Below are 12574 nucleotides of genomic sequence, written 5' to 3' on the forward strand. Positions count from 1 at the left end.
ATAGACTAAATGAGGTATTTGAATATGACATGTTGAATGCTCAACTATAAGTGAGATCAAAAACATGTATAAAGTGATAAAAATTGAAGAAGGAAAGTTACGAGAAATCTTAGAAGAAAGATGAGTGTAATTTATTAGAGCCTTATCCCTGGAGGAAAGGACTTTATGATGAATAGGAGATAAAGATTCATAAGTGGATTTAGAAATTTGAGGGGAGTCATAAAGATATTTGCTCATCGCCAAGATTTCCTTATGAGGGGAATGAGAGTTGATAGAAGTAGAAGATGATTTAGTTGAAGTGAGATCATCATCACTACTAAATATAGCATTCACATTGAGAGATGGTCTTTTAGATGCTTTGGTGAGCTTAGAAAGATTATATCCAAGTCCAAATGAATATTCATGCATGTTATGTTCTAAAGGAACTTTAATTCCTTGTTCATTTGCGCCACAACCATTTCCTTTATAGCCACTCTTAGCCAAAATATGAAAACCATGACCATAACGATTAGCCATTTCAGAAAGAAAAGGTGGTTTTTCATAAGACAAAGAATCAAATTATTCAGAATTAGAGGTGTGAGGAGAAGAAGTTTGAGAAGCAGCCACAAAATTATTGCTCATAGGTTCAGGTAAGACTGATTGATCTCTAGTTTCTTCCTCCTTTTTAATTTTAAGCTCTCTAGGAGGAACCCTATACTCACCTACAAAGGTGGGATTAAAATCAAGAGATCCCCAATCATCTTCTGCGAGAACCTTCTCAGGATCAAAAGCCTTTTCATGTGTAGATTCAAGTTGAGAAGAATCTTCTTTAGGAACTTCAAACTCATCCAAAGAATTTTGATTATCAGAGGGTGATGATTCATCCATAGGTATCTTCTTTAACGAGTCATCACTAGAAGAGGAAGGCTTAGAAGAACTCCCTTTGGAAGTAGATGTTTGCAAACAAGCTTGAAAATTAGTATCACCTATCAAGGTATATGTCTTATTATTATGAATAAATTTAACTTGTCTATGCAATGTAGAGGGGACAGCTTGCATATTGTGAATCCAAGGTCTCCCTAATAACAAGTTGTATGTTAGATTTCCCGACATAACATGGATAGGAGTAGGCAAAGTAACAGGTCCCACTGTAATGGGTAAGGTGATGATACCTAATGAAGACTTAGCCACATTATCAAAGCCTCGAATGGGATGAGAGTCAGGCTCAATAAGGGATGTATCCACATTCATCTTATGCAATAGATTAATGCTACACACATTAAGGCCAAAACCATTATCTACCAGTGTTCGTCTTATAGCAGTGTCATTTATGATAACCACAATCATCAGGGGATCATATTGATGTTGAATTTCACTAGTAGGCAACTGATCTTGAGTAAACACAATTTGAGCTTTAGGATTCATCACAGAGTTAACCAAAGACACTATATTACTAGATGTATTAGGTGGAGGAACATTCAAATCTTTCAAGGCATCTTGTAACATTCCATGATGAGTGGAAGAAGTTTGGATCAAATCCCAAAGGGATATCTTAGCAGGGGTAGCTTTAAGTTGTTCTATGAGATCATAGTCCTTACTAAGCATTTGTGAAATACGAGGAGCTTGAGGAAGAATAGGTTGGGAAGGAGGAAGTGAAGTTGGGATAACTAGAGGAGGATTAGGTTGCCTATTGTTTCTTGTGTTATAGGTATGAGCAACCGCATTATAACTCTCTCTAGTCAGTTGCTTAGCATACTCATAAGGGCTCTTAGTAGAATAACCTCCTTGCACAGTAATAATAGGTTTCTTAGGAGTGCAAAAAGAATCATTACCATAACCACCTTGAACCACTAAGATAGGCTTATTCAAAGGTTGAGAGTTTTGAGAAGGACAAGCACCTTGGACAGTGAAGAGAGGTTTGTTAGGTGTTTCATTCACACGTATCAAATTGATTGAGGATGGTTTAGAGGAATGAACAAAAGTGTTGGAAGAATTATTGATAGTCTTCTCTTGCACTAAAATCTTATCACGGATTAAATCAATTTTAGGAGAGAGACAAGGGGTAGGCATTGATGTTCCAGTAGGAAGAGTAATACTAGGAAAGGTCATATCATCCTCTATCATCAAAGGATCTACATGGGGAATAAACTCTCTAGGAGAAGAATCAACATTACTCTCTAAAGTCTCACTTTTGAGAGGGAGCTCTTTGAAAGAGATGTTAACCATCTTGCTTTGAACTAGGGTATCCTTATGAGTAGAACCAAGTTGAGGAGAGGGAGATGCTTTATTTTTAGAGGGAGAATAATTGAGATTCAAGTAAGGTGAGAAACTATCAAGGGAGTTTTCAATCTTGATTTCATCCCCTTTGGCTAGGGGTAGAGAATAATCTATACCTTCTTCTAATGGTTCATCCCAAATAGTGAGGTTGTTGAAAGGAATGTTTGAAGTATTGTCAATTTTGGGAGAGGAGATAACATTGTTTTTTAATTCCTCATCCTTAGGAGGGAGAGCATCAACAGATGTGTTAAACTCATCCTCTTTCCTCAAGATATGTTCAATATGATCTTTAGGGGAGAGAGAATTAAGGAAATTGCTTATTATTTCATCTTCTTTCTCTAAGGGATGCTTATGGGTAAGACAAACTTTAGGAGAAGGGTAAGCATTTATCATTAATTCATCATCTCTAGTGGGAATTTTGTTGGAAAAGGAAATGCCATCACTAGGAAATGTAGGGATAATGTCATCTTCTTGCACAAAAGGATCCTCATGAAGGGAGCATTTTTTAGGAGCCACAAAGTCATCAAGGGCATCATCCAACAAAGCATGATCATATCTATTAAAAGGTTTATCTTTTGATTCAAAAGGAGATATCTCTTCATAGAGGGGATCATTGAAAACAACCATGTTACTAGATTTAGTGGAAGAGTTGATAGGAATGTACCCTTGAGAGGAATCATTCGACTTATCTTTCTCATCACAACGAAATGGCATAGTAACAATGTTTATGAGTTTTTGGTAAAATGAAGGTTTGGTATTTTTAGGGTTCAAAAACTCATCTAAAGCTTCATCTAACTCATAATCAACATAATCATCACAAATATGAACATCTTGCAAATAAAAATCTGACATTTTGATATAAAGATTGCATAGAACTTAAACACACAATGCAAAGAAACAAAGAAACACACTCTCTTTTTTTTCTCCTTCCCTTTTTTTTTTTCTTTTTTTTTTTTTTTATGAAAATGAAACTTAAATAAAACATGCTAAATCTAGATTTAGATCTAACAAATGTAATGCAAGAGAAAGCAATAATGAGATTCACGTCGGGTTCACCAAAATGTGTAGGGGAAAAAGCAAGACTAGGCTAACATGTCCTAATCCTACCTTTTGACACACATTGTGGAATACGAAAGAGCCTAGAGGTATCGCACAATTGGATACTTCTTTTTGTGGAAGAGAGAGCCACGGGCTACCTATTAGGATTTCTATTCCTTTGTTGTAATTGAAAGATAAAATGATACAAGTTCAATTCCTAATCCCAAAGTGCAAGTATGAACTAATAACAAGATTGCAGAATTAAGATTAAACAATGGAAAGTTGTAAACACAAGGACAAGACAAGAATGCAAATGCGTACCCGGAGTCAAAATCTAAGTGAAAATGTTTAGAACGGGGGCGCAGGCGCCACTGTCTTGATACTGCCCCTGAAACTGCTCCTAAAACTGCTGTTCTGCAACCTGAAAAGCTGTCTAAAACTTGTTGTCTGATAGAAGGACCAGGGTGCCCAGCGCCCCTGTCCTAGGGACCAGGGTGCCCAATGCCCCTGTCCTAGTCTTTCGCTCTACAATTTGGTGTGTTGTTCAATCTCTGTCTGCTTCCGTCGGATCTGCAACTTGCAGCATCGTCCGAATCCTGAAACCTGCACTTATATCTGAAAAGGTATGGTGGGCGGCTATATAGGGTTTTGCCTTAGTCAAACCCCCTCTTTGGTGGTTTCCACCTCCACGAATAGACAAGTTGTATTGTAAAAGTAGTGTGTGCAGACCTTGTGTGTGTGCAAGATCCTAAAATGCAAGTAAGCAAACTAGAGCAACCTAGAAAGTAAACCTAATTGCTTGTACATGATAATGTAAATGCTCCAAATCAAGAGGCAAAGTGATCTAAAGCATGAATACAAATGATATAATGAGGCTCATGCAAAGACATGAAAACAACATGAAATCATACCCAACCCCAAGGGAGAGGTACAAGCCAATCTTCAGTCGGTGATCCCTTATTGTTCTTCAATGCCTTCAAAGCCCTAAATGGATGAATGAAATTGATGGATGCTTGATGGATGGATGTTGAATGTTGTTGAAGTCTTCAAAGATCTGCTCTTTTGCTGCATAGAAGGTCCTTGAAAACCAAAATTCTGGTCCTTTCAAATGAAGAAAGAGAGCTTTTATATATGAAACCCTAGGTCTTAATTTCAACTTTTGGCCGACCTAGAGATTGAATCTCCCGCCAACTTCTTGGGGTTAAGCTTTATTTTATGATTGGATTGTGCTCCTAAAATTTTGGGAAAAATGTCTGGGACCATGTGCACGCCGAGCGCCATGGTCCTCTCCGGGCGCCATGGTCCCGACAACTTTTCACCAAATTTTCAGGGCCATCAGATATGATGATTTTAGAGAGAATCCTGAAGTTACAGGTGATTTCGAGATGTTTTGACCCCCGAAATCAAGCCCCCAAGTTCAAAATAGGACCTAATTAGGGTTTTTGATTAAATGATGTATTAGAGGAATAAAATGAAAGGGGCACACTTTAATGAAAAGGGCCCAACTTTATGATATGGGAGATGATAAAATAGAACTTTAGACCTAATTAATTTAATTAATTAAGTGCTAAAGGGGAAATGCAATGCAAAATGCAAAATGCGCCAAGGCGGGTGCTAAACTAAGTGTGAAATTTTAACACCCTAGCAAGTGCGTACAATTTACGATGCTACAGAAGCTAAATGCAATTTTATCAAGGGCTCTAAGCCTTCTTAAGGTATTCAAGAAAGAAACCTTCAATCATATCTATAGAGAAGGTAACTCTAGGGCGGATGAATTAGGCAATGCAGGGGCTAATGGGGGATTTCTAAGTTAGGATAGGGCCCTTCAAATTGTCCTAAGAGCTTGTTTTCAGGTTTAGATTTCTTAGGTATTATGTTCTCCAAGAGTCAGGATCTTGGTACCTCTCCGGCGATTCTTCCTGTAAACCATGCTACCCCCTTTAGAATGAAGATTGGACTGTTAGGGTCAGATGGTGAGGGCTAGGCTTCAAATAGTAGAGAAAAATTCTCTGTTTTAGATGACCGTCCCAAATCCATCTCTGAGATCTCTACTATGTTTTAGTCTCAATTTTTCTTATAAACTGGGATAAGTTGGAGATTTGAGCAAGGTCCTCTACTTTATTTTCTGATTGTGGGTATTTGTTGTGGTCTGGGATTAATACTCATAGAGTCATTTGTATATATATTTATATTTTTATATTTATACATATACATATTATGTATATGTATATATACATGTATATATGTATATATAAATGTATATGTATATATATACATGTATGTATATATACATGTATGTATATATACATGTATGTATATATACATGTATGTATATATATACATGTATATATATATATATACATACATATACATAGTATATATATATATATATGTATATGTATATACATATTCATATATGATAGTTCCGATACTTAATGTAAAGTACAGATGTCAATAGCTAATAAGATGAGAGGGGGGGGGGGGGGTGAATCATACAAACTTAAACTTCCATAAAAGATTCAACCTCGGTAACTTATACTTTAGCAACTTAACCAAAAACTACTAAAAATGCAAACTCATAAACACATAATCATCATAACACTCATAACACCAAATTTAACGTGGAAACCCAAATAGGAAAAAACTATTGGCAATATTGCATTATAACAGACAATGAAAGATTGTTGGCATTTCAATAAGGATACTGAGAAGATTGTTGATGATTATGGATATAACTGATTAAAGATGTTTTACTATCTTGATATTATTATTTTGTCATTGATGTCAAGAAATTGATTTTCTAATTCAGTATGATGTTGCCATATCTTGAGAAGTATGATATGAAGATTATAAAGAAGTCGGTAAAAGACATAGGAAAGAATATGATGAATAAAGGGATGAATAAGGTATTCAATGGGCAACTACTACAGAGTCAGACAATGATGAGATCATGATGTTTTAGATTGTTTTAACATCATACATATGTTGTAAAATGTAAAGGTTAATACTATACTATGTTATCAGGCAAAGAACCTAGTCGGTAAACCCTAAGGTTATCGCTATCGGTTGATGAAGGTGGAATGTCTACCGAGTGAAGTTTAGTATTCACCGAGTTGTTACCGAGTTGTAATCAAGCTATAACAAAATGCATTAAATGTTTATATGTAGTATTTAATGAAAGAAGCTGATGAGCTGGAGTGGTTCAATGATTGGTAAGCCATGGAAGAAGTTTGTTAATGAATCTAAGGCAATGGAAAGTCGGCATGAAGATCTACAACTCAGATTGAACCGCAATACCTTGGCACAAGTTCCAAGACTATTACACAAGTTCCAAGGTGGGGTAAAATGTTTTCAGATCGAAAGATGCATTGAACTTGGACAAGATTGAAGATCTGATGGCTATGATTGATCATGGGAAATGTGATCAAGGAGATTAAGCGGTTACCTAATTGTTTATAAATAGGAAACTATTGATAAACAATGTATGCGAGAAAGTGTATGCACAGGGATGCTACATAGTGATTACCGAGCACAGAAGCTTGAAGACCTGTTAGAATAACAGAGTATAGAAGCCCAACAGATAGTTATATATCTAAATTGTATTGAACAAATAGGAATCTGCTTTAGCATTTTAGATGTGAAGTTTTAGATAGATTTTTATTACTGTTATTTTGTGAAAGTGACAGAAAATCTCTTAACTAAGTGGACTTAACAGTCTTATATGTAAATCCTCTAGCAAGGTGCAATTCTGATTGAGTGTTTGAAATCCTTTGACAAGGTCACTTCTAACAAAGTGAAGATCCCAACAGATCTGAGGGAAATCCCTTAACCGGGTCACATCTAGCAATGTGTTTGTAATCTTTAACAAGATTTTCTTTTAACCGAGCATACTCTAGAAGAGTATATTTCTTAGTGGGTCCGAAATCCCAGAGTGGTTTTTCCCTATTTGGGTTTCCACGTTAAATCTGGTGTTATGAAGTTTATATTGTTCATATGCTTTTGAGTTTGCATGTTTGACAGTTTTGGATATATGACTAATATATATGTTACTGAGGTTGAATCTGATGTTTTTATGAATGATTAAATTTGTATGATTCACCCCCCCTCTCATCTTGTTGGCTATTCGATCTATACTTATATTAAGTATTAGAACTATGAATTGGTATCAGATCTTTGGACTCCCGAAGGAAAGTTTAAAGGCACTTGAGTTAAAGATCCAAAGATGTATAAAAGGGATGCACCGGAGCTGAACAAGTCAAGTTTCTCTACATGGCAGAAAAGGATGAAGCTACATCTATCAGGAGTTGGAGAATATGTTGTATACTATCTGGAGAATGATTTTGTCACATCGAGAACCTATCCATTGACTATGGAAGAGATAAAGGCAAAGCAAGAACATATTCAAGCAATGATTGAAATAATATCTGCATTGACCGATTCAGAGTTTAATGATCTAGAAGGCTACAATGATGTAAAGGCAATGTGGAATAAGCTCATATCAGTATATGGAGGAGATGAACATGTTCAAAGAGAAAAAGTAGACAGTTTAAGAGGACAACTTGAATCTATGAGGATGAATGAAGGTGAGAACATAACTCAGTACAGTACACGACTAAAGGAGATTGTCAATTAAATCAAAGGAGCAGGTGGAACTATTGAAGAAATGGATATAACAAGTAAGTTGTTAAGAACCCTTCTACCAGCTTATGCAATTCGAGTCTCTGCAATAAATAAACTAAGGTCTATACCCAGTATGCCAATTTCTCTAGATTCTACTATTGGTAAGCTACATGCATTTGAGTTAAGTAATTTTGATAACAGTGGGTCATCGGTAAATAAAGTTGAGTATGCATTTAGTTCTTTTCATCTTGATGAATCTAATGATTACAATGAAAGAAAGTATAAGTACTCTGAAGGAGATCATAGTGGAGCAAGTGAAAGATTTCAGAAGAACATGGAAGCAGTACACAAACTGTATGAAGAAATCAGAAAGCAAGAAGAGTTTGAAGAACTATTAGCCAAAAGGTTACCGAGAGGCAAAGGTAAGTATAAAGGAAAACTACCTTTCAAATGTTTCAATTGTGATAAAATTGGACATATGGCTTCTAACTGTCTTGACAAAGATTTTACTGAAACCATTACAAAGGACATCAAGACTTCAGAAGAAGAGATAAAAAGACATGCTTAATAGCTGATGAAGAATCTAATGATGATAAATCAGATGAGACAGATACAGAGGAAGTTGTTTATGTGGCTATCAACGACGGATCAGATGAAGAAAGGTATGAAGAAAAATCCCTAATATCTCACATAAACACTAATGATTCTTGGATTATAGATAGTGGATGCTCACATCATATGACAGGAGATAAACACAAGTTTGTTATGTTAGAAGATTATGATGGAGGCTATGTTAGATTTGGTAATGATGCACCATGTTTGGTAAGAGGTAAAGGATCTATAACACTTCTTGATAATGCAAGATGCAATGATGTTTATTGGGTTGAAGGTTTGAAATACAATTTGTTCAGTGTAGCACAACTAAACAAAATAGGTTACCAAATAGAATTTCAGAAAGGAATTGTCAAAGTTCATGACAAGAATGGAAAATTAGCTGCTACCGGGACACAAACAAAAGGTAATACATTTCACCTTGACTCAACTCAGAATAAGTGTTTGCATGCAAAGATTGATGATACCTGGCTATGGCATATGAGGTTTTGTCATGTAAATTTTGATAACCTGATCAAGATAAGTAAGAAGCACAGAGTAAGAGGTCTACCGAGTCTTGAAAAACCTGAGAATGCTATGTGTCGAGGATGCTAGATGGGTAAGATGACAAGATCAAGCTTTACAAGTAAGTCTTACACTTCTAAGGGAATTTTAGATCTAGTGTACACTGATCTTTGTGGTCCTATGAAAGTTCAAAGTTATTATGGTGATAAATATTTCATATTATTTGTGGATGACTATTCAAGGATGATGTCAGTAATATTTTTAAAAGAAAAATCAGAAGCTTTTCAAATGTTTAAATGGTACAAGGCAAGAGTTGAAAATGAAATAGGAAGACAACTAAAATGTCTTAGATCAGATAGAGGAGGAGAGTTCACATCTAATGAATTCAACTTATTCTACAATGATCATGGTATTAAAAGACAAGTCTCTACATTGAGAACTCCACAACAGAATGGAATAGCTAAAAGAAGAAACAGATCTATTGTGGATTGTGCTAGAACACTGATGATTGAGAAGAAGGTGCCACAAACATTTTGGAGAGAAGCAATAAGCATAACTGTTTACACCTTGAACCGAGTTCAATTGAAGAAAGGTACTTTGAAGACACCATATGAGATCTAGTATGATAAGAAACCTAATGTTCGTTACTTTAAAATCTTTGGAAGTAGATGCTATGTTCATAAAGATGATAGAAATGGCAAGTTTGATCAGAAAAGTGAAGAAGGAACATTTCTTGGTTATTCTTCTAGAAGCAAAGCATTTAAATGTCTGATCAAATCATCTAACAAAATAGTAGAAAGTGCAAATGTGAAAATTGATGAATTTGCAGAAAGAAATGATGAAGGAAATTCCAAAGAACCAGAAGACTATGATGAATTTGTCTATGTACAACCGAGAAGTCCTACCTAGAAAACTGTTGAAGAAAATGAAGAAAATATCCAGTTACCGAGTGATGAAGAAGATCGTACAGAGCCTATCAAGCCTGTATTAGCCAAGTATGTTAGAAGACATCATGCACCAAGTCAGATTATAGGAGATAAGGATGATCCAGTGATGACAAGGAAGAAACTGAGACAGAACACATGTTTGATATCTGAATTTGAACCGAGAATAGTAAAAGAGGCATTTAACAGTGAAGATTGGGTAAATGCTATGATAGAAGAGATTGATCAAATCAAGAAGAATGACACATGGACACTAATCCTAAGACCGAAGGACAAAAATGTAATTGGTACAAAGTGGATTTTCAGAAACAAACTAAATGAAAAAGGGGAGGTCATTCGAAACAAAGCAAGATTAGTTTGCAAAGGCTATGCACAAGAAGAAGGAATTGATTATGGTGAAACTTTTGAACCTATTGCCAGACTTGAAGGAGTAAGAACATTGTTGGCCTATGCTGCTTTCAAGAACTTCAAGATATATCAAATGGATGTCAAATCTGCATTTCTGAATGGAATATTAAAAGAAGAAGTTTTCATTGAACAACCTGAAGGATTTGTTGAAGACAATAATAAAGATCAGGTATGTAAGCTGAACAAAGCGTTATATGGTTTGAAACAAGCACCAAGAGCATGGTATGAAAGATTGCACTCTTATTTGATTAAGATTGGTTTTATAAGGACAAGTGAGAACAACAACATGTACATGAACAACAACATGTACATGAAGAATGATAAAAATGGAATACTGATCTCAGCCATATTTGTTGATGATATTATATTTTATGGAAATGACTCTTTATACAAGAACTTTGGAAATGAAATGAGCAAAGAATTTGAGATGTCATTAATCAGTGAGATAAAGTATTTTATAGGTTTACAGATACTGCAAATGAAAAATGAGATTTTCATTACTCAATCCAAATACATAAAGGAAATCTTGAAGAAATTTGGAATGGATGATTCAAAACCAGTAAGTACTCCTATGACTACCAACTGTAAATTATCAAAGAATGATGAATCTGCATCTGTTAATGAGACACTCTACCGATCCATGATTGGAAAGCTAAAATATGTTGTTCATAGCAGACCAGACATAGCACATGCAGTAGGTATAGTTGCAAGATTCTCTGCAGATCCTAAGGAAACACACATGACAACAATCAAAAGAATTTTTAGATACTTGAAAGGCACAAAGGATTATGGCTTAGTATATCAGAAAGGAAATGATTTTGATTTACAAGTTTATACTGATGCTGATTGGGCAGGCAACATTGATGACAGAAAAAGCACAAGTGGTGGAGCTTTCTTTTTAGGAGAAAGACTAGTGAGTTGGCTTAGCAAGAAACAAGGATGTGTTTCACAGTCAATGACAGAAGCTAAATACATTGCTGCAGCATTGAATTGTACCAACATTGCATGGATCAAACAAATGTTGGAAGGTATAAATGAGAAAGTTACCGAGCCAATAACTATATTCTGTGACAATACTAGTGCCATTAATATTTTAAAAAATCTGTTGTGCACTCTAAGACAAAGCACATATCTATCAAATATCATTATCTTAGAGAAGAAGCTCAAGAGAAGAAAGTGGTGTTGGAATATGTTAGCACAAAGGAGCAAATAGCAGATATCTTCACCAAGCCACTACCAAAGGACATTTTTGAATATCTCAGAAGTAAGTTAGGGGTCCTACCCCTATCTTCTACTCACTGACCGAGTTCGGTGAAAGCATCAATCCGATGACTCTATTGAATATCTTTTGGGAGTTGATTCTGGAGTTATACACTTTAGAATGTTTTCTAAAAGTGTACTGGAATTAATACTGGAATTAATAATGGAATTACTACAAAGAATATTACAGGGAACAAGAATTGAAGACAAATGCTCTAACCGAGACTCAGTTGATACACAACAGCAGGTAATAACCTCTTACAGAAACAAATTATGTTTTAGTTCTTTTCTTTTTGACTTTTTTGTCAAAGGGGAAGAATACCTATGAAAGGGGGAGAATACCTATGAAAGGGGAGAAGAGCAGACTACAGATTGGAAAGAAGACTGAGAAAACAAGAGAAGTCTAATGTATGGGGGAGAGCATTTCAGCATTTCAGAATCACAGCAATCCGAATCTATTAAGGTCAAATCAATTGGTTTTTCCATCAATGCCAAAGGGGGAGATTGTTGGCAATATTGCATTATAATAGACAATGAAAGATTGTTGGCATTTCAATAAGGATACTGAGAAGATTGTTGATGATTATGGATATAACTAATTAAAGACGTTTTACTATCTTGATATTATTATTTTGTCATTGATGTCAAGAAATTGATTTTCTAATTTAGTATGATGTTGCCATATCTTGAGAAGTATGATATGAAGATTATAAAGAAGTTGGTAAAAGACACAAGAAAGAATATGATGAATAAAGGGATGAATAAGGTATTCAATGGGTAACTACTACCGAGTCAGACAATGATGAGATCATGATGTTTTAGATTGTTTTAACATCATACATATGTTGCAAAATGTAAAGGTTAATACTATACTATGTTATCAAGCAAAGAACCTAGTCGGTAAACCCTAAGGTTATCGCTATCGGTTAATG

Source organism: Cryptomeria japonica, chromosome 1, assembly GCF_030272615.1.
Source record: "Cryptomeria japonica chromosome 1, Sugi_1.0, whole genome shotgun sequence".
NCBI classification, from domain to species: domain Eukaryota; kingdom Viridiplantae; phylum Streptophyta; class Pinopsida; order Cupressales; family Cupressaceae; genus Cryptomeria; species Cryptomeria japonica.